The following is a 23156-nucleotide window of genomic DNA, read 5'->3' as shown; positions in this document are numbered from 1 at the left end:
TCGAATATTGTCCAATTATTTTTTAGTTTTTCTGAATTTTTATCGGCCTCGGCCTCGGCCATGGCTAAAGTATTATGTACCGATAATCCGAAAAGGAGTGTTCGTCCGATACTATTCAATCCTCGTTCTGGTATATAAGATGAGCATATATTTATGCCTAATACTTCTTCCCTGATCCGTGGACCGAATTAAAAATAAGGGCGTGAGAATTTCATAATATCTCCTGGAAAAAAGAATCGGTGGGTAGAACCACAAAGATCGTATGAGGCGACCCTAACAAGAGCAGGACGTCAAGCCTACTCAAAATGAGCATGCCTGAGTTTAGTATTTTAAATAGTACATATTTTGAGTGGACACACCGGATTACGGGTACAACTATACAAAATTAGATGTGCGAATTCAGATGAATGTAGAGCTTTTGAAAAGTATAGTAGAACTCTGGAGTACTTTTGTTTGTCATTGTTTGGCTTTTTCGAAATTAGATGCAAATATCATGGGAGTAATAGTATTTCCGATATAACATTCCTCACGAACACTGATCTTAAGAATTAAGTCCAGGAAACTGTGATTCTGAACATCGGACGACAAAATCTTTATCGATCACTATATATTTTGTTCTGGAGCACTTTCGTTGTCATTGTCTGGCTTTTGTCGAAATTAGATCCAAATATCTTGGGAGTTATAATATTCCCGATAAAATATCCCTCAAGAACACAGATCTTAAGAATTACGTTCAGGAAACTGAAATCGAAAGACAAAACCTTCATTGATCACTATTTAAGGCCTTTGTTTTTACCAACAAATATTTTTCATTAAAAAGAGCACACAACAAACCCGATAGTGGACTAGGTGTACTTCTTCGGATTTGATATACCCAGAAAAATGTTTACTTATAATGACTACAAGAATTAAAAGTAGTATTTGTGTGTGAAAACCGGTAGTTGACGCACAACAAAACAACTAAGCACAGGTGTAGTGAGTGCAGCGGTGAACTGGTAATATGAAAATTGTGAGTTCAGCGCTTGTCTGTGTTGCCCTTTTATTTCCCATTTGGGCATGTCTTTAAGACATCCTCAACGATGGGTACACGACAATGTAAAGTCCTGGAAGACAAATTTATGACAGCTGGAACAAATTGTCAACGACACTTTCGAAGTGTCGCGAAAATCGTGGACGATTCAATGAGAGACAATGTCGCTCAGTTTGTCGTTCACGCAATAACAATGAAAACGTCGGCTATATGTTCACTGACGACATTATAGAGCATTAAATCCAATTATATTGGTGACAATGTCCGGACATGGGAACATGTCCCCAGCTATTCGTTAACGAATATATGTCGCTTGTCTGGTCGTCAACAGAGTCTAATATAAGACAACATTCCAGCCTTTTCACTTATCTTGTCATCATGTATATTTGATAGAGGACAATATTGACGGCAATATCGCTCATAGTGTCGCCAATAACTGAATTATATAACGATATTGAAGACATTGTCGTTCGCCTTGTCTCCATGTAAAATAATTGGCGACAACGTTTAAGAATCAGTCATTCATATAGTCGTCAACAGAGTTAGATATATGACAACATTCAAGACACAGTCGCTCATCTTGTCATCATATGCGTCCGATAGAAGACATTTTTGAAGACAGTATCCTACATTTTGTCTTTAACATTGTTAATAGCGGACAATATTTAATATGTTGTCGCTCAACTTGTCTTTAATAGGGTTTTAAAGATGACAACCTTGAGGTATATGTCACTAATCTTTCGTTCACGAATCGTCAACGACAATGTCGTCTACGATTATTTTGCCATCTGGGTTTTTCCTAATATGCAGCGAGGGGCATATATCTCAGATTTTAACTTTCAAAATTATACTTTGTTCTTTAATTAATTTTGCAAAATTTTATATATCAATCAGAAAATGTTAACTTCTCATAACTTTTGTCACTATTATTTTTAGTTAAACTGTAAATAATATTTCGTATATATCGGATTGTCTAAAAAAAGAAACACTTAGCATTTGCTTTTAATAAATATTTCGAATGTAGTTCAATTTTATACTTTTCTATTGATATAGAATTATAACATAGTAAACTATTTTTCTTTAAAAACTTACCCCGATAAAAAGAGAGCAATCAAGCTGAAAATAAAAGAAAATAATAAAAATTTAATAGCTATTTACAACAAATAGTTGATTAATTTTATAATACAATTTTAGGCAATAAATGTACATATATAAGAAGAAGATGACAAAACAATTACACATATTGTACTAAAGATTTTGATTAAATTCAGGGGCGATACTTTTTACAAACCATTTAATTTATTTATTTATTTTAAATCAAAAAATCAAGTTTATTATCATTCACCTACTTCATGATCGGAATTACCTTTTAAACTAATTTAAATTAAATAAAAATTCAAGACAATTTGTCATTAAAACGGTAAAAGGAATAGATGTTTCTGTCATTAAAACATAGAAATTGGGAAACAAAACATCAGTAAAAAAAGAAAAGAAATCCTTAAAATTAGGTCAATTCAACGGTTTTGTGACAATTAACTTGCACCTTTTCTTAAGTTAACAGGAAAATAAAATAAAACAGACACTCACACACAAGAAGACATGCAACAAAAACAACCAATTGTCAGGAATAAAGAAAAATACATTGTGTCACCTAAATGGCCATTAGGAGGCACTGATTTAACACTGACACACATTTCAATGGTTGTTGTTGTTGTTGTTTTTTTCCTTTGCACAAATACAAATAAATGTAAACCAGCAGGAAAAACAGAAATAACATTAATTATAATTAGAGCATTTATGTTGTTATAAACAGATTTGCATTAAAAAGTTTAAACTTAAGAAAATTGTAACATTTATTTATGCCACTCTTAACAATTTGTCTGCCTACAAAACGACATGGCTACACATCAGTACATACAAACATAAATTCATATTTACAATTGCTGGAGAAGAAATGCAAAGAAAGACTTGTTCCAAAAGATATGAAAAAGTTACAGAAGGAAATTTTTATTGTATTGCATTCAGATACAATGTACAATATTTATCAACCATGATGATGATGATGATGACTACTGTGTCAGATATTTTAAATGATTTATTCTTTTAACGTTTGAAAGTTGAAAAAATTGCTTAAGGGCCTTAACCTATGAAGGATTAGATCAGTCATACAGATTCAAAGTACTTTTGAGGCTCTCGGACAGACTCAAAAAAGGGCTCAATGTCCATCCAATTAAAAGAAAAATCTATATTTATACAAGAAATTCCTGCGTATACAGAACCTCTACATCTGTGATTGACACGGTTAAATACCGAGAATTAGTCCTGTATCGTACTAATCCTGGGCTATGAAATTTACAATTTATACATTTTGAGAGCTTAAGCAATAATGTAACGATCCAGAAAAAGTATGCCAAACATATTCGAGTCGATTTTTATACCGATATCTGTATTAAATCATGAGTTATTTTCGCTTAAGTGATTTTAGGAAGTGGACTTTATATGATAGCAATGGTCAATTACGGACCGATCTGGAAATAAAATCACAACATTATTTGTAGAATTTTATACCGATATCGTTTTCAGAAGAGGGCTCTATTTGGGAACTTATGACTAATCGGGAAAAACGTTTACAGAAAGATTTGCATATATTGAGTTATTTAGAATTAAATGATTTTCAGAAGTATAACAGCTATGACAAATTATGGGCCGATCCGGTAAAAATTTCGTTGAATAACTCATATATGTACACAACATATTAGAGGTAAATTTTTTACCGATATGGTTATTGGTTTATGAACGGAAGTGGACCTAATATGGTATCTATGATCAATTACGAAGCGATCTAGGATTTAGTTGAGAATATAATTTCTATAGATATTGGTTTTATATAAGCAAAACTTTGTGGTAATACCGATGTTCTAGAAAAAGTTATTCACAATTAATTCATTTTCCGGGTTTATGTAAATTTATATAGGAGCTATATGGAATTTTGAACCGATTATAGTCACAAGAAATGACCTGTGACAAAATTTGTAATATTTTCTTGGGTTGTTTTAGAATATCCGTTATTTATGGACCTGATTTCAACAAACATTCGGGCAGACTGTCGTGACGGTCAGGCGGACATTGTTAAATCGAATCTGATATCTATAAGGAATCGGAATATATATACTTTATAGGGTTCATAAAACGTATACATACATATGTACATATGTATATACCCTTCTCACGATGGTGATGAGTGCGCTAGAAATGGTCTTATTAATCACAAGACTAAATTCTAAGTGGTCTCCGGTAGGTTAGTAATTAGGGTTCTAGTCTGGTAGACCGGAGGCAGTGGGTTCGATTCCCTTTGATGTAACATACATCCTCCTTTCAAACTGAGAGAGTCCGTGCTGTCAGAGAATGCGTAAAATGGATTGGATTTGTCCACTTGAGTATAATCACTAAAATCGTTTCGTTGACCCCAAAGAGAGCAGGACCACAAACCTCCTCTTTGTCATAAATTTATTAAAAGAATTAGTTACTTTACAATTTCTTAAAAAAAAATGTTTCGTTATGAATCTTTTAGTTGTATGTATTTTATTCATGTTGCTACAATGTTACAATTTTTGCATTTTTTTTTACCAAAGGCCATAAATGATAATGTGTAGTGTAGTAGTTTAATGCTAAAAATGTGTTTAACAAATAAATGTTGATTGTTGCAAGAGCTGTTTGTTGTATTGTATTGTATTGTTTGTTGCTGGAATTATAAATGTTGCATGTATTTAAGTTTAAGTTTGCTCTAGTTGCACACAGTAAGTTGCACATGTAATTTTCATTTCCATTTACAATATTTTTCATTTCTTATTGTAATTGTTGTGGTATTTGTTTTTATTGTTTTATTATTGTTGTTGCTGCAGATCAAAATAAATAGAAAAAAGTTTTAAACTTTACTACCGTTTGTTTACTAAACATGTTGTCACAGAGGTCAATTTTCTATAATGTCCGCTATATATTATCTCGTTTGCAGCAGTTTGAATGGAACTGAATGAATGAATAATCTTATTTAGTGGTTTTGTCTGTTCGTTCTTTTAATAGTTTTAGTTGGAGCTTTTCTATATTTCCATAAGATTTTATTGTTGTCTTTTGCTTAATAATGCGAGGTTTAGTTGGAGCAAATAGGAAAAAAAATTATATATATTTCACTGCAGGCACCATTATCATTATAATTGAGTGTGGGTTTGGCGCTTATTTCTTCTTAGTGTTTTTTTTTTTTTTTTCTTGAATAAATTCTTATATTGAATGTTAGCTACTAAATCAAAAAAAAGTACTCTATAATCGGGGGTTGTGACATTCAGTATGAAAACAAATTTAGAACATATAGAAAACTTAGATTCATCCATGTTAAATATAATTAATTATAAACCGACAGCAAGATTTTGTTTTGGAGTCCTTCTAGCATCTGAAATCGATATCGCTATATGTATATTGGGTCTTGGACTATGGAATAGCCCATTTACTAGTCTATGGACTGTTAGTGTATGGACTAGTCTATTGAGTAGTCTACAGACAGTTCAAGGGATTATTCTACGTAACAGACTATGAGCTAGTCTTTGGACTAGTCTATTGACTAGTGTTAGTCTAGTATTAGTCTATTGACTAGTACACTGACTAGTCCACTGCGAAGTTTACTGATTATACCATAGAATAAGCTATTTGAACTAAGGTGTAAGGAGGCCTTACAAGAGTCCTTTTAGAAGGACAATATAAGCCTCTTGCTTATATTGGATACTCACGTAGTTTTGCTTATATTGGATACTCACGTAGTCATTGCGGCCAATGCCTTTCTTACTTCCAGACAGGAATACCAGAAGACCTTCAAAAGATGCTCCTATTGAAGGTGTTGATCCTGAAAAACAACTAGTCGCCCCTTTTTAAAGAAGGGAATTTGGAATGCCTATGATTTAAAAAGGAGAGCAGAGGCCTTCTGGAATGACTTTTTAGTAAGGCTGTCTAGCATGAGATGTCAAATCGGATAAAAGGACTAAAGAGACCTTCTGAAAGGCCCGTGATTAGAAAGCCGCCAGATTTTTACCATTGGGGACTTATTATATATAGAAAAAGTACGTAATATTTTAAACGTGGGCAACTGCTGTATTTTCAATGTCTAAAAGCACTGAAAAAGTACAATAGGATTGAATTTTCCATCCTTGGTTCCAAGTTAGCATAATTATCACCATTCTTAACATATGAACGATCAAAACTTTACTGAAGTAATTCTAAATATTGGGCGTTTTAAAATCTGCTGAATGAAGTAGCTTGATTATTTTCTATCATTTGTTATTGTCGACATCCGAAACATACACACACACACACACTTAAAAACATATCTAATACAACTTGCAAGTTGCAACAACTTTTGGCCAAAAGCTAACTAATAACAGTTATTAGAGATACCAAAAGTTGTTAAGCAATTAGTAACTTGTTAAGCACTTTATTTGTATAAATCAACAATCAATCAAAGACGTTGGTTGATACAACAAAAACACTTACACACCCAAAATTTATAGCAAATACAAACTACAAAACAATGTTTTTGCCAATTTATTTTCTTTATTGATGTTATGTTTTCTACTTTTTTTTCAGTTGTTATAAAAATAAATTAAATTTTGAAAATTGATTTCAATAGCAGAGCAAATTTTAGTTTGGCATAATGCCTTCATTTAAAGGTTACAATGACCTTGTTGGCTGATTATTTGTTACTTTTTTTATAGTTGTTTTATTTTTTATTTATAACAGAAAATATGAAACGATCGATCGATCCTTCAACATACAACCATAAAATTAAACTTTCATTTCTTTATTGAAAGTTAAAGAAAAATTTTATACATACATAGTTTTGCACTGTTGTTTTATTTATTAATAAATTATTTTTAACTTAAGAAAATAAAAACTAAATTAATTTTTAAGTTGCAGTCTTTGTTTTTGTTGCAATTGTTTGACTAGAGAATTGCATTGAATTTCATTGCTTCAATTGTATTATTGCTTCGTTTTTGCATGTTGCATGCAAGCTTTTTGACTTTAGTGCTGCATTTGACTTTATTAAATGTTTCTTTTATTTGATTGTTTGTTTTTCTTTTCAATTGGAATGTTTTGAATTATTTATTAGTTTATTATTTATTTTGTATTTTTTTTTTAATATTTATTAAGAAAAGAAAAGTGGTTTGACATTTAATTATTTGTACAATTATGCTACAAGGCACAGTTACAGTGATCACTAGTTATTGTACTACCGGATGTGATTTTGTTCATTAAAACCAAAATCAATAGGATTCATCCTTGGACAAAAGTTATTACGTGTACCAGATCTTATTTGAAAGTTCTCTAAGAATTAATAGAAAGATATCCCATAAGTTAGAAATAGTTAAAACCCCATGGTGAAACCCTCATTGCGGTCATACGTAGGAAGTTCAATAAGACTAAAAAACAGGTAATTGGTGACTCAAAAGTCTCATGTTTAAAAACATTGTTAGCAAAACGGAAGTCTTGGAGAGACTTCACTATCACTCTGAACCGAGTCGTTTGGTTATAATCCTATCGAAATTTCCTCCGTTCCGAGTTATATTTCGAAAGTGGTAGTTAATCTTTTAGAACTCCTCCGAATACTCATTTTCTTCGCAGTACTTCTCTAGAAGAGCCGGTGTCACAAAACCAATGTTTTGTTTGTACAGATATACACATTTTGATTATTATTTCCGGATGAAATCACCACACAGCACTACAAATTTATCTAAACCTAGTTAACCCGTGGCTACATAATATTTGTAGATCCTGTTTATCCTAATGATACATTTTAGCACAATGGATCCGGTGTAATGTAATCTTCATTCCTAAAGATGGGAAGTGTTCTCATCCAAATGCAAAGAGTTTCAGATCTATTATTCTGGCAAGATTTTTGGCCTCCAAAAGAGTGCTTAGAGGTGCATTATCTCCTGAGCGTGGTGTATTATCTCCGCTCTTGTGTAATATTTCCATTAATGAGTAGCTCATTTGGTTTCAAAACGGTTGCCTATGTAGATGATGTTGCTATATCGGTAGCTGGAAATCACTTTAGAAATCTCGAAAAAGATAGCTCATGGAGCATAGAATGTGGTCTTAGTGTTAATCCAGGTAAAACGGAACAAAAGGCATAATGGCATTATAGATGTACATGTAGAAGGGTAATAGGTATGCATTGGGGTATAAATCCTCAGAACGTGAAGGGACTATTTGATGCTATAATTTAGCCAATTATGCTCTATGGAGTGGGATCCTCTGCGTTTCTCATTACAGATGTTATGTTATTTGCACGCCTTCAGAGTGGTATAGATTAAGTAAAATTAGGAGTACTTGGAAAACAATTTTGTCATTCTGTTCCATTTATAGAATACTATATTTGCAAAAGGAATCAGCGATATCATACGTGACAAAAAACGGAAATGTTTTTAAAGTACATGTAAATATTTACGAAAATCTGCGAATTCTGTAGGTGTATCTTTTTTGTTTTAATTTCTTACACTATGGGACATATTTTTCATTAGTAATCCATAATTTTTAAATAAAAAAAGAAATTAATATAATTTTATAATGAACATATTTAAATATCGTACGTGACACATCGTATGTGACAGATTTTTTTTAGGTTATAAAATATACATTTTGGAAATATACACACACTTCAAAAAATCAAAAGGAGTAGGAAAGTGCAGTCGGACATGGCCGACCTATATACATGTTTAAGCACTTTATAGATAAAAATAAAAAAATGGAGTTATATGGCGACGAGGGTCAAATATGGACCGATCCTCATAAAATTCTAGGGTGTGATTTTAATACATATAAAACTTATTTGTGGCAATTTTATCATAATACTAGTGATTAGAGGTGAGTTACGGACGTGTAAGTGTTTTTCTGAAATTAAACTTTGAATGGAACTAGGGTCAAATGTGGTGCAATCGTAATGAAATTCGGTATAGGTTTAGGCTTGTAAACACTTTAGATCTGCCGATTTTTGAAGCGATAGTATTATAATTAACAGAATTATGAGCTAAAAAGTGATATTTTCGGTTCCGTTTGTATGGCGGCGAGGTGTAAAAATAAACCGATTTCAAAAATTTTCAACAGTCTTCGTCTTTGGTGCTACAAAAGATCATATACCAAATATCTTCAAAAATGCAGAAGTTATAAGGGTTTTATTTTTTCAGTCGTGGTATACTTTTTCATAGAATTGCCCATATGGAATTTTTTTCTAAGGGGGTCATGCAGGGGTATAGGTCTCACATATAATCACCTTTATAGGTGCTGTCAAAATAAAGAGGAGGAGAAATCGCTAGCACATCTTCGATGAAATTGTTCTGCTCTGTGTGTGGATCTTTCTGATCCTGCGAACGTCCAATTAGATCGTTTGATTGCGTTTTTTAATTGATCTAAATGAGTGTGATAATATTCATACTAATCAGGGATGTAAAACTCCTCTCTTTCTATTTTTTGCATTTCCTTCTTATTGTTAACTCTCTAACTTATTTACTTATTCCCTTATCATATCTTTTACTTTTCTCTAAATTTATTTTCTTATTATTATTAGCTTCTCTATATCTATATCATTCCTATATATTATTTTCTCTATTTTCTTACAGGGTAGCAGATATAGACCTTCGGACCCAAGTGTATTTATGATACTTAGTGTGTTGCTGTAGCCTGATGAACCCAACCTAGGCATGTCCGTTCGTTTGCTATTAAATATATACGACAGAGATCGAACGAGAAGATCTAGACAACTAAAATTCACACATAGTTTTACTAAACACCCTAAGGTTTCGGATTTGACCCAATATACTCATATCTTGTTATGAAATGCTTGATTATAGGTACAAGTGAAAAAAAATTAAAAATATTACTTATACCACCAGTAGATCACACATTATTTCGAAAATAGGTATGTATGTACGATTCTTTCAGTCGAATTGTTTCATTTAATATTTCTTAATTTATTAAGTTATTTAAATTTTTTATTTTCATAAACAATATTTATTAAATATACGTTATTTTTAAACATCCAATTTTCTTTGATTAAAATATAAAATTTTACCTAGCCATCCATGTATGCATGTAATCATATCACATTATACACATGTTGACTGACTATTAGTATGTAGATTTTGTTTATATTTACAAAAAATGTTATACTTTTTTCCATTATAACTATTTAACATAATACATATTTTTTCCTTCATTTTTCTGTGTTATTTCTTTTTTCAAATATGGCCTTGTTACTCAAAACCTCATTTTTTCGCATTAAATTTGTTTTCGTATGTTTTGTATAGCAATTGTTGCGAATGTAAATATACTGAACCCTGCAGTTCGGGGTTTTAGTAGCAAACTAGTGAAATAATTTATGGTTACAGGATTGGCTAAATGGAAATTTTTTATTAGATTTCCTAGTTAAAATTGGACATACACAAATTTGATTTCCATTTTCCAAGATTACGTTATTAAATGGACAGTTTCATTAATTCTTCTCTGTCTGACAGAGGGCAAAAATCTATCAAATGAGCCAATAAAATAGTTAGACTTTTGACAAAATTTTATCCAAAAACGGACACACTGACTCCTTCTAATGTTGCTTGGTGTTGTTTTACACGTATGTAGATTGCAATAAAAATATTTAGTTGAAATACTTACTTGCAATAAAACAACATCTACATTAACAGTAACAGCAATATCAAAACATAAAATTTAAAAAAAAACTTAATTTTTTTTGATACAATACATATTTTTTATTTAATTCACATGCATGGTTTACATGTAAATACATGAACAGTAGAGGGCATAAAAATATCAAATAATGTTGTGAATTATTTTATTGAACTGATACTAAGGAGTCCTGTCACTTTGATAAGGTGATGTCAGCTCAAACGTATAATACATTCCCCACTATACACATATAGTGGGGTGTAGGATATACATAAATATTTTCAAAATAGCCACAGAAAACACTTGAATCAACGGTGCTACATTTTTGTAGAAATATTACGATAATTATAAAACTGCTACTATTCTAATCCCAACTATTTTACACAGATAAAAATATACATTAGTGAAATGACTAAATTTTTATAAATAAAAATCGCAAACATAATTTCATTTTATTTGATACTAAACTTTATCGAAATAATTTTAGATTTACACTGAGCAGTATTTGAAAGTGGTTCTGATTGCTATCAAGCGCCTTGTCAGATAATATTTAGTATACTTTCATCATGATTAGACCCGATAGTGTTCAATGTGAAGTCGTTGGAAAAATCATCGAACATTTTATACAAAAAGGCTTCAAACTGGTTGCTATTATAGGGACTTCCAATGACTAGTTGGAGAAGCACTCTGAAGATTTGTCTTCTGCACTCTTCTTCCCCATCTTAGCGATCAAATGAGCTGCGATCAAGTGATGGTGTGGGAAGGTTTAAATATTTTTAAGACTGGTCGTCAAAAGTTTAGCGCCATCATGTTCTTAATAATTCCATATTAAAAACAAGTAAGAAAGTATAGTCGGTCGTGACCGACGATATGATACCCTACACCAGTTATGAATATTAAATGTGATTTATTTTTCATAATAAAGCATTTATCTTTAATATTACCTTGTTCCGATACATTTAAGCTATTTATGGATGAAAAACTAATTTTCTGAAAAAGGCTTTATATGGGGGCTAGGGGCAAATATGGACCAAGCCCGATAAAATTTTGTGAATATATTTATATTTACATAATATTTTATTTTGCTGAATTTCATCGCGATATTTGTGTTTATAAGTTAATTTGGGACATTCAAGTAATTTTCTGAAGGGGACCTTGTATGGGAGCTAGGGTCAAATGGGGCCCGATCTTTATGAAATTTGGCAGGGTCATCAAGACTTCTATAAAACTTAGTTGTGCTGTATTTTATCGATATATCTGTATATTTAACATAATTATGAGCTCAGAAGCCCTTTTCGGAGGGTTCTGTTCTATGGGGGCTAGGTGAAATAATGGACCGATTTTAACCATTTTCAATAGGCTTCGTCCTATTTCATCCAATTATCTTGAAAATTGCGACCTGTACTTTGCGCACAAGGTTTACATGGACAGCCAGCCAACCAGCCAGACGGACGGACATAGCTTAATCGACTCAGAAAACGATTTTAAGCCGATTGGTATACTTTAAGGTGGGTCTAGGACGAATATGTTTGTATGTTACAAACATCAGCACAAATCCAATATACCCTCCCCACTAAAGTGGTGTAGAATGAAATACTTTTGTGCGTTACTACAGTAGTTTTTGTAGATGACTTGAGACCATATGTAGTTATGATTTATACATAAACTCTGATCAAATATCTAACAGTATAATAACGTACCGAAAGTACTAATTTTTTACATTCATGTAAATATAGATTGAAAAAAATACATGAGGAATGTATGTATTTAAGGGTAAAAGTGTCAGATTTAACAATTATTTTAGCTTTTGTTTTTGCAAAAAAAAAGATGACGAATAAAAATACACAAACTCGTTAAATTGAAATGCCAGTGATTTTATGTACATGTCTAAGGTTTCAAATTAAAACAGATACCGACATATACTGACAGCTAGACTAACAAATAAAACTGTTACCTTCTTTGAAAAAAAGAAAAAGAGAAAAAACGTAAGTAGATTTTGTAGTTTTTTTAATAATATTATGATTTTTTTTTATTCTTCAAACAAACTATTGTTTGTAGGTTTTTATATGAAAATTTGTTGTTTTTACTTTATATTAATGAGAATTTTCACTTGCACTTGGTTCGGTAATGACTTTTTACTTTTACGCTTTTTAATTATTATATTTCTTCGTTACAACAAAAACTCTGGTACATTTGCAGATACAACTACAAATAACACTTAACATTTGTATGGCTACAAAGTAACTGGTATGAGTTTGCAGCTTAATTTCATTTACTCTTTGTACCCTACATCGCTGTATTGAGATTATTCTACGACACTCTTATAAAACAACAGTTACAATTTACAAATTAAAGCGATTACATGTATTCCAAGACTAACACATTTAAATTTAATCAAAATCGGACAACAATGTCATTTAAGTTAGGTTGAAAGAGGATGTGTCTTACTATTACTATTGTTATATGCTCCTTGTTTACAAAATGTTAGTTTCTCTTATTTCTAAACTATAGACTAGACTATAGACTAGACTATAGACTAGACTATAGACTAGACTATAGGCTAGACTATAGACTAGACTATAGACTAGACTATAGACTAGACTATAGACTAGACTATAGACTAGACTATAGACTAGACTATAGACTAGACTATAGACTAGACTATAGACTAGACTATAGACTAGACTATAGACTAGACTATAGACTAGACTATAGACTAGACTATAGACTAGACTATAGACTAGACTATAGACTAGACTATAGACTAGACTATAGACTAGACTATAGACTAGACTATAGACTAGACTATAGACTAGACTATAGACTAGACTATAGACTAGACTATAGACTAGACTATAGACTAGACTATAGACTAGACTATAGACTAGACTATAGACTAGACTATAGACTAGACTATAGACTAGACTATAGACTAGACTATAGACTAGACTATAGACTAGACTATAGACTAGACTATAGACTAGACTATAGACTAGACTATAGACTAGACTATAAACTAGACTATAGACTAGACTATAGACTAGACTATAGACTAGACTATAGACTAGACTATAGACTAGGACTATAGACTAGGACTATAGACTAGACTATAGATTAGACTATAGACTAGACTATAGACTAGACTATAGACTAGACTATATATATTATCATATCATAGTTGCCTCGAACGTTTTTTCCGACCTTTCATTGTCGATTATCCCCAAGAAGCCTCGTGATTCAGAGTATTCGGACATAGATCTTTTACAGTCCAATAAGGACGTAGATTTACCCTTATTAGCTGATATCGCTCTATATGCCTTCTGGTAGGTTAACCCTTATTGGCGCCATATTATCCGATTCGATAAATGTATGTACATACACATATGTATGTACATGACACATTAGGTATTGTAATATTCAATATAAGACTGTATTCTATAGTGTGTTATATGATCCAACAAGACCGATGATACTTTCTTAATTATTTTTTTTAATAAGTACCTTTTTTAAAAATGTTTCCCTTGAAATTTGTTTTTAGAGAAAAGTGCGATGTGCGTTTTAATTTAATGAATGGTAATTTGTGCAAATATTTTGTTAATTATATTTTTACTAAGAAATGATTTTATGCCTCAAAACTATGTATGTCAGTCAGTCAGGCGGTGAATTTATCTAAATAAGTTCATGTGTGTATGAAAAGATGTTGAACTAAATATTTTGATCGTTGTAATTAGAACAATTTTTTACGCTCTGTCTGAAAACAAAAACGAAAGTTCATACGTAAACTGTTGTTTTTCTATGTTAATCGTACATAAATAGAAAGTAATAAAATAGATAAAAATTATAAAAAAAATAATATAAACCACATGGATTCTGACATATAATGTAAGTAGCCATGAATAAAGTTCTAGATCAAAATAACTAACATTAAATCTGATTTCGTGTAATTTTATGTGAAGAAATCGTTCTCATTATTACACTTTAAATGTAATCTAGTTTAGAGATATTAAAGTAAAAATGTTACAAACATGTAAAAACGTACAAATTTTACTAGTATGTATATTTAAGCAAATTTATTTATGGTGGCTTTATTAAAAATATTACAAATAAAATATTAAAGGGCTGTCACTTTATGAACTTTTTACGATAATTTGCTTTTTTTAATGTTTAAATAAAAAAATTACTTATCTGGAAAATAATATTTACATCCCATATTTTTACTGTTAGATTCAATAGTTCAAGTGTTTGTCAGCTTTAATCACAACACTCTACATGCAACACTATATGCATCGTTTTGTTTTCAATATTCTACGCATTTACTAACAAGTCGTGATTTAATCTGAACAGTATCAATATAATATATAGAGGAACAGGCAGAGGTACATATATTTATTTCTTTGAAATTAATAATTTGTTAAAACTGTATTGGATGTAAAGCACTTCAACTGGACACACTTTTGATTTAAACATACGTACGAGTAATACGTTGATAATACTGAGTATCAAGTAAATGCATAACAGACTGTGATATATACTGTATATGCGCATTAGGACAGCCCCACTCCAAGCCAAACAACTTGTTGCCTAATTGTGGAAGGTGCTACGCGCTAATCGATTCACAGTGACTAAGTAAGTAAGTAAGTAAGTAAGTAACTAACTAACTGATAACTAACTAACTAACTAACTAACGAACTAGCGAACTAACTAACTAACTAACGCGAACGAACGAACGAACGAACGAACAAAACGAACGAACGAACGAACGAACGAACGAACGAACGAAACGAACGAACGAACGAACGAACGAACGAACGAAAACGAACGAACGAACGAACGAACGAACGAACGAAACGAACGAACGAACGAAACGAACGAACGAACGAAACGAACGAAAGAACGAACGAACGAACGAACGAACGAAGAACGAACGAACGAAACGAACGAACGAAACGAACGAACGAACGAACGAACGAACGAACGAACGAACGAACAACGAACGAACAACGAACGAACGAACGAACGAACGAACGAACGAAACGAGAACGAACGAAACAACGAACGAAACGAACGAACGAACGAACGAACGAACGAACGAACGAACGAACGAACGAACGAACGAACGAACGAACAACGAACGAACGAACGAACAAACGAACGAACGACGAAAACGAACGAAACAACCGCCCACATCGAGAGACCCCCAACGAAACGAACGAAGCGAACGAACGAACGAACGAACGAACGAAAGAACGAACGAACGAACGAACGAACAAAGTAACGAACGATACGAAACGAACGAAAAGAACGAACGCAACGTGAACGAACGAACGAACAACGAAACATACGATAGCTAACGAACGAACGAACGAACGAAACGAAAACGAATCGAAAGAAACGAACGAACGAAACGAACGAACGAATCGAACTAAACGAACGAACGAAGAGCGAACGAAACTGAACGAACGAACGAACGAACAAAGAACGAAACGAACGAACGAACGAACGAACGGAACGAACGAACGAATCGAACGAACGAAGAACGAACGAACGAACGAAAGATATAAGTAACGAACGAACTAAACGAACGAACGAACGAACGAACTAACGGAACGAAAGAACGGAAACGACACTAACAACTACGAACTAACGAACTTAAACGAACGAACGAACGAAACAACTAAACTAACTAACGAACGGAACTAACTAACTAACTAACTAACTAACGAACTACTAACTAACTAACTAACTAACTAACTAACTAACTAACTAACTAACTAACTATAACTAACTAAATAACTAACTAACTATACTAACTAACTACCTAACTAACTAACTAACTATCTAACTAACTTAACTAAATAACTACATCGCGTACTGGGAAACTGAAGCGTAACTAACTAAACTAACTCACTAACTAACTAACTAACTAATCTAACTAACTAACTAACTATACTACTAACTAACATAACAACTAACTAACTAACTAACTAACTAACTAACTAACTAACTCTAACATACTAACTAACTAACTAACTAACTATAACTAACTAATAACTAACTAACTAACTAACTAACTAACTAACTAACTACTAACTAACTAACTACTAATAACTAACTAACTAACTAAACGAACTAACCTAACTAACTAACTAACTAACTACTAACTAACTAACTAACTAACTAACTAACTAACTAACTAACTAACTAACTAACTAACTAAACTAATCTACAACTAGCTAACTAAAACTAACTAACTAACTAACGAACTAACTAATCAACTAACTAATCGCTCTATTAGCTCAAAGATAGGCTACTTACATAAGTAGGATATGAATGCGAAAAACAGTTCAGGTCTGACTATGTAACGAATTTGTAGAAGTGGTACAAATTCTCTTAACAAGCCGCAACCTCTGACGTCGAAATCAGATTCATTTTAGTAAACAGAAATTGTGAAAAGAACCAGAGGTCAGTGGTTCAAACAAACGCTAACGACCCAAAATGTCAACATTAATACAAACCAATTTTAAAATACGTTGAAATACGTTCGTTTATGAGCATCACAAGCCCGCCATAAAGATTCCGAAATGATTTCTGTATGGATTGCCATACGTTTATATACTTTTACCGCTCTATGATTCCTACAAACAGTACCATCCTAATCCCAATACATACACACATACAAACATATGTATGCTCGTAAGTAAATGTTAAAGGAAGCAATAAATTCATGTTGCTCTCGATACAATTTGTTCACTGATAGATTTAACGGAAATGCGAAACAGCTGCAATATCATCCGTACAGTAAAAACCATCCATTTAACCAGATTCGCACAAATCCATACAAATATAACTACAATGTGTGTACGCAGACAGAATTACTACAAAGATACATCAATACATTCATATATACATACATTTATACATACATACATTCATACATATGTATTTACGTACATGTTGCCAATAATGATTATGGTGTTTTTATCTTCTCACACTGTAAAGTCTACTTTATTTACTCCATTCTGGGGTTAGAACCAGACCAGCATACAGGAATAGACAGACACATTTTTTTGTTCTGGTACTCGTATACTAGACATGATAAACATGATTTTGTTTATAGTCACCTGAATGGCTTGATATTACTATCCGTATCATCCTATAAATTAATCCAACCAACTATTATTGAGACAAGTTTCCTATAATTTTTCATATTATTATATTTAAATTTTTTTTTGCAATTTTGTCATATGTTGTATTTTGCGATGTATGTGTTTTTGTTTTAAAAAAACATACAAATTAAACTGATGTTTTAAAATAAAATATACCAGTAAAATTTTAAACGAATTTTTGTAGAAAAAGGAATAACAGGAGCCTTTACAATCACTCATTATAAACATACACTTTTACAAGATTTTTTAGATTATGCAAAGCGCAGTTTTTCTGCGCCGTGATCACAATCAATAGTTATGTTCAAAATTATGCTTATGAAAAAAATTTACAGCATACGGACGTCAATAACTATTACATTAATATATTTAGGTTCTTGTTCTTAATTATCGACATGTAATATTATCAATTGTCACCATAAATTTTTTAAAATATTTTAAATTTGCAAAATTTTGCTGGGTTGCATAAAATTAAACAACAATTTTAAATGAAATTTATAACATTTCGAAACGGTAAAATTTAATTATACATTTTGCATTTAACCTAAAATTCACAAATATATTTACATTTACCATAGCGTTGTAATTTTGATTATTTTTGAAAAATATCACAATTTCTATGCTCTAGCCAATAAGGTCATATTAATATTGAGGGTTTCAGCTCTATTAGTTTCTCAGATATACAAATTTTTGTATTGTCCGAACATGTTTCCCCAAATTTTAATACCCACCATAAAAAAGATGGAGGGTATATTGATTTTGTCATTCCGTTTGTAACACATCGAAATATTGGTCATAGACCCATAAACGTATATATATTCTGGGTCCTTATTAAATTCTAAGACGATCTAGCCATGTCCGTCCGTCTGTTGAAATCACTATAGGGACCACACGGGAGGGCAATGTCGGTCCACGTTTTTGGGTAGTCCCCATACAAGTGGACCTCCAAAAAACAGCTTTAACGGACATAACTGTTTTAGAAGTACGAGTATAGCGATGAAATTCGACATATATAAGTTTCATATGAGCCAAAATCATTCTACCACATTTTTTGAGGATCGGTCCGTAATTGACCCTACCTCCCATATAAGGTCCCCTTCAGAAAATTACTTTAACACTCATTACTGGCCTAAACATTAGAGTATAGCGATGAAATTCGGTATAAATAAGTTTCTTACGAACCAAAACCTCTCTACCAACTTTTCATAGCATCGGCCAATAAATGACCCTACCCCCATATAAGGTCCCCTTCAGTAAATGACTTTAACACTCATTACTGGCCTAAACATTAGAGTATAGCTATGACATTCGGTATAAATAAGTTTCTTACGAACCAAAACCTATCTACCATTTTTTAGGATCGACCCATAAATAACCCTACCCCCCATATTAGGTCCCCTTCTGAAAATGACTTTAACGCTCATTACTGGCTTAAAAATATGAATATAGTGACGAAATTCAACACACATAAGTTTTATGCGAGCTAAAATCTATCTACCAAATTTAGTGAGGATCGGTCCATAATTGACCATACAAGGATCTACCCATAAATAACCCTACCTCCATATAAGGTCCCCTTCTGAAAATGACTTTAACGCTCATTACTGGCTTCAAAATATGAATATAGTGACGAAATTCGATACACATAAGTTTAATGCGAGCCAAAATCTCTTTACCAAATTTAGTGAGGATCGGTCCATAATTGACAATACAAGGTCCTCTTCAGAAAATGACTTTAACGCTCATTACTGGTTAAAAAATACGAGTATAGCGATAAAAGTTGACACAAGTAAGTTCCTCGCGAGTCAAAATCTCTCTACCAAATTGTATGTCGATCGGTTCATAATTGACCCTACCATATAAGGTCCCCTTCAGAAAATTACTTAAACGATCATTGCATAAAAATACGAGTTATGAAATTCGACATAAGAAACTTTTATACGAACGTTTATCTTACTACCGAATTTCATGTGTCGGTAATTCACCCTACCCCGCATATAGCCCCCTTTAGAATATGACATAAACGCTAATTACTGGCATAAAAATGCCAGTACAGCGATGATATTCAATGTAAACAAGTTTTATTTGAACCAAAGACGGTCCACAAAAAGTTATGAGGATAGATCAATAACTGACCATATCCCTCATATAAGGTCCTCTTTAGAAAATTTGATGAGAAAGATTCAGAAAATCACTAGTATAGCGATGAAAATCGACGTAAAAACGTTTATACTAAGGAACATAATTCTTCATTCCGAATTTAATGAGGACTGGTCTATAACTGACCCTAGCCCTAGGAACTATGAACCTCGAACCAATTCTTGTAAAATTAATATAATTACCAAATTTTTTGAAGACATAAAAACATACAATTTGATATAATATTAGAAGGTTATTTTAGGTCTTAAGCAAATGCCACGCCTCTTTTTACGCACACTTTTTGTTACATATTATACATATACAAGTATGAATCTATATTCGGGCATGGCCGACCATATGATACCCTACACCACTGAGTATCTTAAACATTTGGATTATTTTTAAATAATAATGCATTTAATTTGATTAATTAAATGCTTTATTATTTAAATTATTAATTCCGGAATATTTTTACTTATTGTTGACAAAAAAAGAGATCTTCCACAAGAGGGCTTATATGGGGGTGAGGGTAAATATGGTCCTATCCTTAAAATGTTTGGTAGGTGAATATACTCTACATCAAAGTTATTTATGTAGAATTTCATCGCGTAATTAGTGTTTGTAAGTGAATTTCAAGTCATTTTCTGAAGGGAAGTTTGTATGGGTCTAGGGTCAAATGAGGCCCGATCATTACAAAAATCGGCAATGTCATTTAAACTTTTATAAAGCAAAATTTTGCCGATTTATGATACGGTTTTATGGGGGCTAGGCGAAATAATGGACCGATTTCAATTATTTTCAATAGCGTTCATTCTTGGATCTTGAAAATTGAAAAGCTTTACATGATCACTGATTTGAAAATATTTGTAAATATTTGCCAAATATTTATGAATATATGTATAGATTTTCATACTATCAAAATTTGACGTCCATATTTTCTGTTGCTGGTTTTCTTAACAATTACTGTAACAATGAAAAAAACTCATTCATACGATGAATATCTTTTGTAAAAATATAACAAAAAAACTATAGTTTTCTTAAACAAATCAGATTAAAGTTGTAGTTAGTTGTGGTTGTTGTTTTTGTTGTTGGTCTACTTTAATTGTTCGACAAAATACAAGTGTAAGTGTTGTTCTGCGAACAAGATAGAAAGTTTTGTATCTATGTTTCTGTATAATTAAGTGTATATTTCAGTTTCAGTTTAAATTGTTTATGGCCAGTAGCAATAACAAACAGCAATTATTCAACTGTTTGCCATTTAGATAATTCAATTCTCTAGATGAAGAAGCAATTTAAGTCATTCGTTCATTTATTAAACAAGACCATACAAAAGATGCGATACGATGTGAATAAGCATTTACAAGAACATTTATTTATCTAACAAATAATCAATTGTTTATTGTTGTTTTTTTATTTTTTTTTTTTTTAATTTCAATTTTTCTCATGGGAATGAGGTTCGAAATAAGGATACATAATAAATTGTTGAAATAAAATTTATATAATTAATTAAATATTTTAGATTAACAACAAAGATGTAAACATAACATCATGTTTATTAATTATGCATAAAATATATTAAATATTTTAATATAAGTATGTACTTACGATTTTATACCAAATAACTAAGAAAACTTCTTCAAAAATCTTAGTAATTGTAGTGATTGTATAAAATTACTAAGAATTCAACCCACCTAAAAATAAACAAAAACAAATAAATCATTAAGATGGTATAAATAAATAGTTCATAAATATTTTTAATTCTAATAATTGTTGCAAATTATGGTATAAACAAATAAAACTTGAAAAAAAAAATACAGAATAGAACATTAATCTTTATTATGAAATTAAATCAAAATTCTTAAGAATTTTAAAGTACATTCCCTGAAAAAAAGAAACATAAAATTTGAAGCAAAATGACCTTCAACCATCAAATATGAATTATAGTTTAATTTTTAAAATATTTTTTTACGAATTAAGCTTTTGCACTTAATGTTTTTTGTTTGGCTTTTGTTTTTTAGGTAATTATTAATTATAGACCTTTGACTGAAGAGTCATGTAGTGGAAGGTACATAAGATATGGAAGACAACAGCATGTGTGGATATAACAATATAAAAATGTCAAAAACAAGTAAAAAAGTATGTTAGAACATGTCGGAAAACACAATACCCTACACCAATTATTCTAAAATCATTACCCAAGACGACAGTGCCAATAATGAACCGGTCCTTAAGTACCCTTTACCATAACATATTTAAATTAATTTCAATTTTATTTTTAACTTTTAAAAATAATATCTGAAATTCGGTGCATTATTGGGATATTCGCTAATGGTAGTGATGACTACCACTGACTTGTAGGTCTGCCCATGCCAAAGGGGCTCATAACAAGTTCACACTAAGAACTATCATTTCCATGATTGATAGCGTCCGGATCCAGCATGAGACCAATCCCAATGCATACCTCGACAAGGAGGAGACAATTGCCAGTTGGATCGATAGAGAGGGGTTCCACAAACCCCAACATAAGTACTTGCGGAATCACTAAACTCGGGCATTAATCTGAGATGAATCAACAGGAATCCCGCTGTCAAGAGCGAAGCCACAGCGTCCCCATTCTCCAATGATCCACACAAGCACATTCCTCAACCTTTAAAAGCTTGCGCAATCACAACACAAGGCTTCGACAACAGCTTATAGAGACATTTAATAATCCGATAGATTAGGATTCCTCTGTATGTCGAGATAATGTGACAAAGAATGTGGGAATTTCCCACATAATATTACCCCGACAAGTTAAATGACGGCCCTCAACCATAAGTCGCGTAGCATGTATCAATATGTGTCCTGTTGACAGCACCAAGAACTTCACAGAAATAAAAAGGCATACTCAATCAGTACTAGTGTCCCGTCGGGCAAAGTAGACTTTCCTTAAACTCATCAATTTACATCAGTTTAATTCTTAGATCATAAAGATCGATCTACGGAATGACAAGCACCTGACAATTCCCCAACCTATAGGCTCCCTTTTACGCGAAAAGTAAAATTTACTCAACGGGTTCAGGAATCCAGCATAAGTTATTCTGTTACATCACGATGTGACATCTTGCACC

General features: G+C 31.9%; 1 long non-coding RNA gene across 2 annotated transcripts in view; it reads right to left on the bottom strand.

Moving 5' to 3' along the window:
• The window catches only part of LOC119604382, a 129045-nt gene that overhangs the window by 32746 nt on the left and 73143 nt on the right, over positions 1-23156 (bottom strand). For both annotated transcript variants that reach the window (XR_005231511.1, XR_005231512.1), the window contains one exon: positions 2123-2146. This is a non-coding gene — a long non-coding RNA (uncharacterized LOC119604382). The remainder of the gene's footprint in view (positions 1-2122; positions 2147-23156) is intronic.

The sequence above is a fragment of the Lucilia sericata genome, unplaced genomic scaffold, assembly GCF_015586225.1.
Source record: "Lucilia sericata isolate MDLA Ls3-8-SP2 unplaced genomic scaffold, ASM1558622v1 Contig000387F_arrow, whole genome shotgun sequence".
Classification (NCBI taxonomy): domain Eukaryota; kingdom Metazoa; phylum Arthropoda; class Insecta; order Diptera; family Calliphoridae; genus Lucilia; species Lucilia sericata.
Note: the sequence above shows the minus strand (reverse complement) of the source record. Positions and strands in the feature narration are given on the sequence as shown.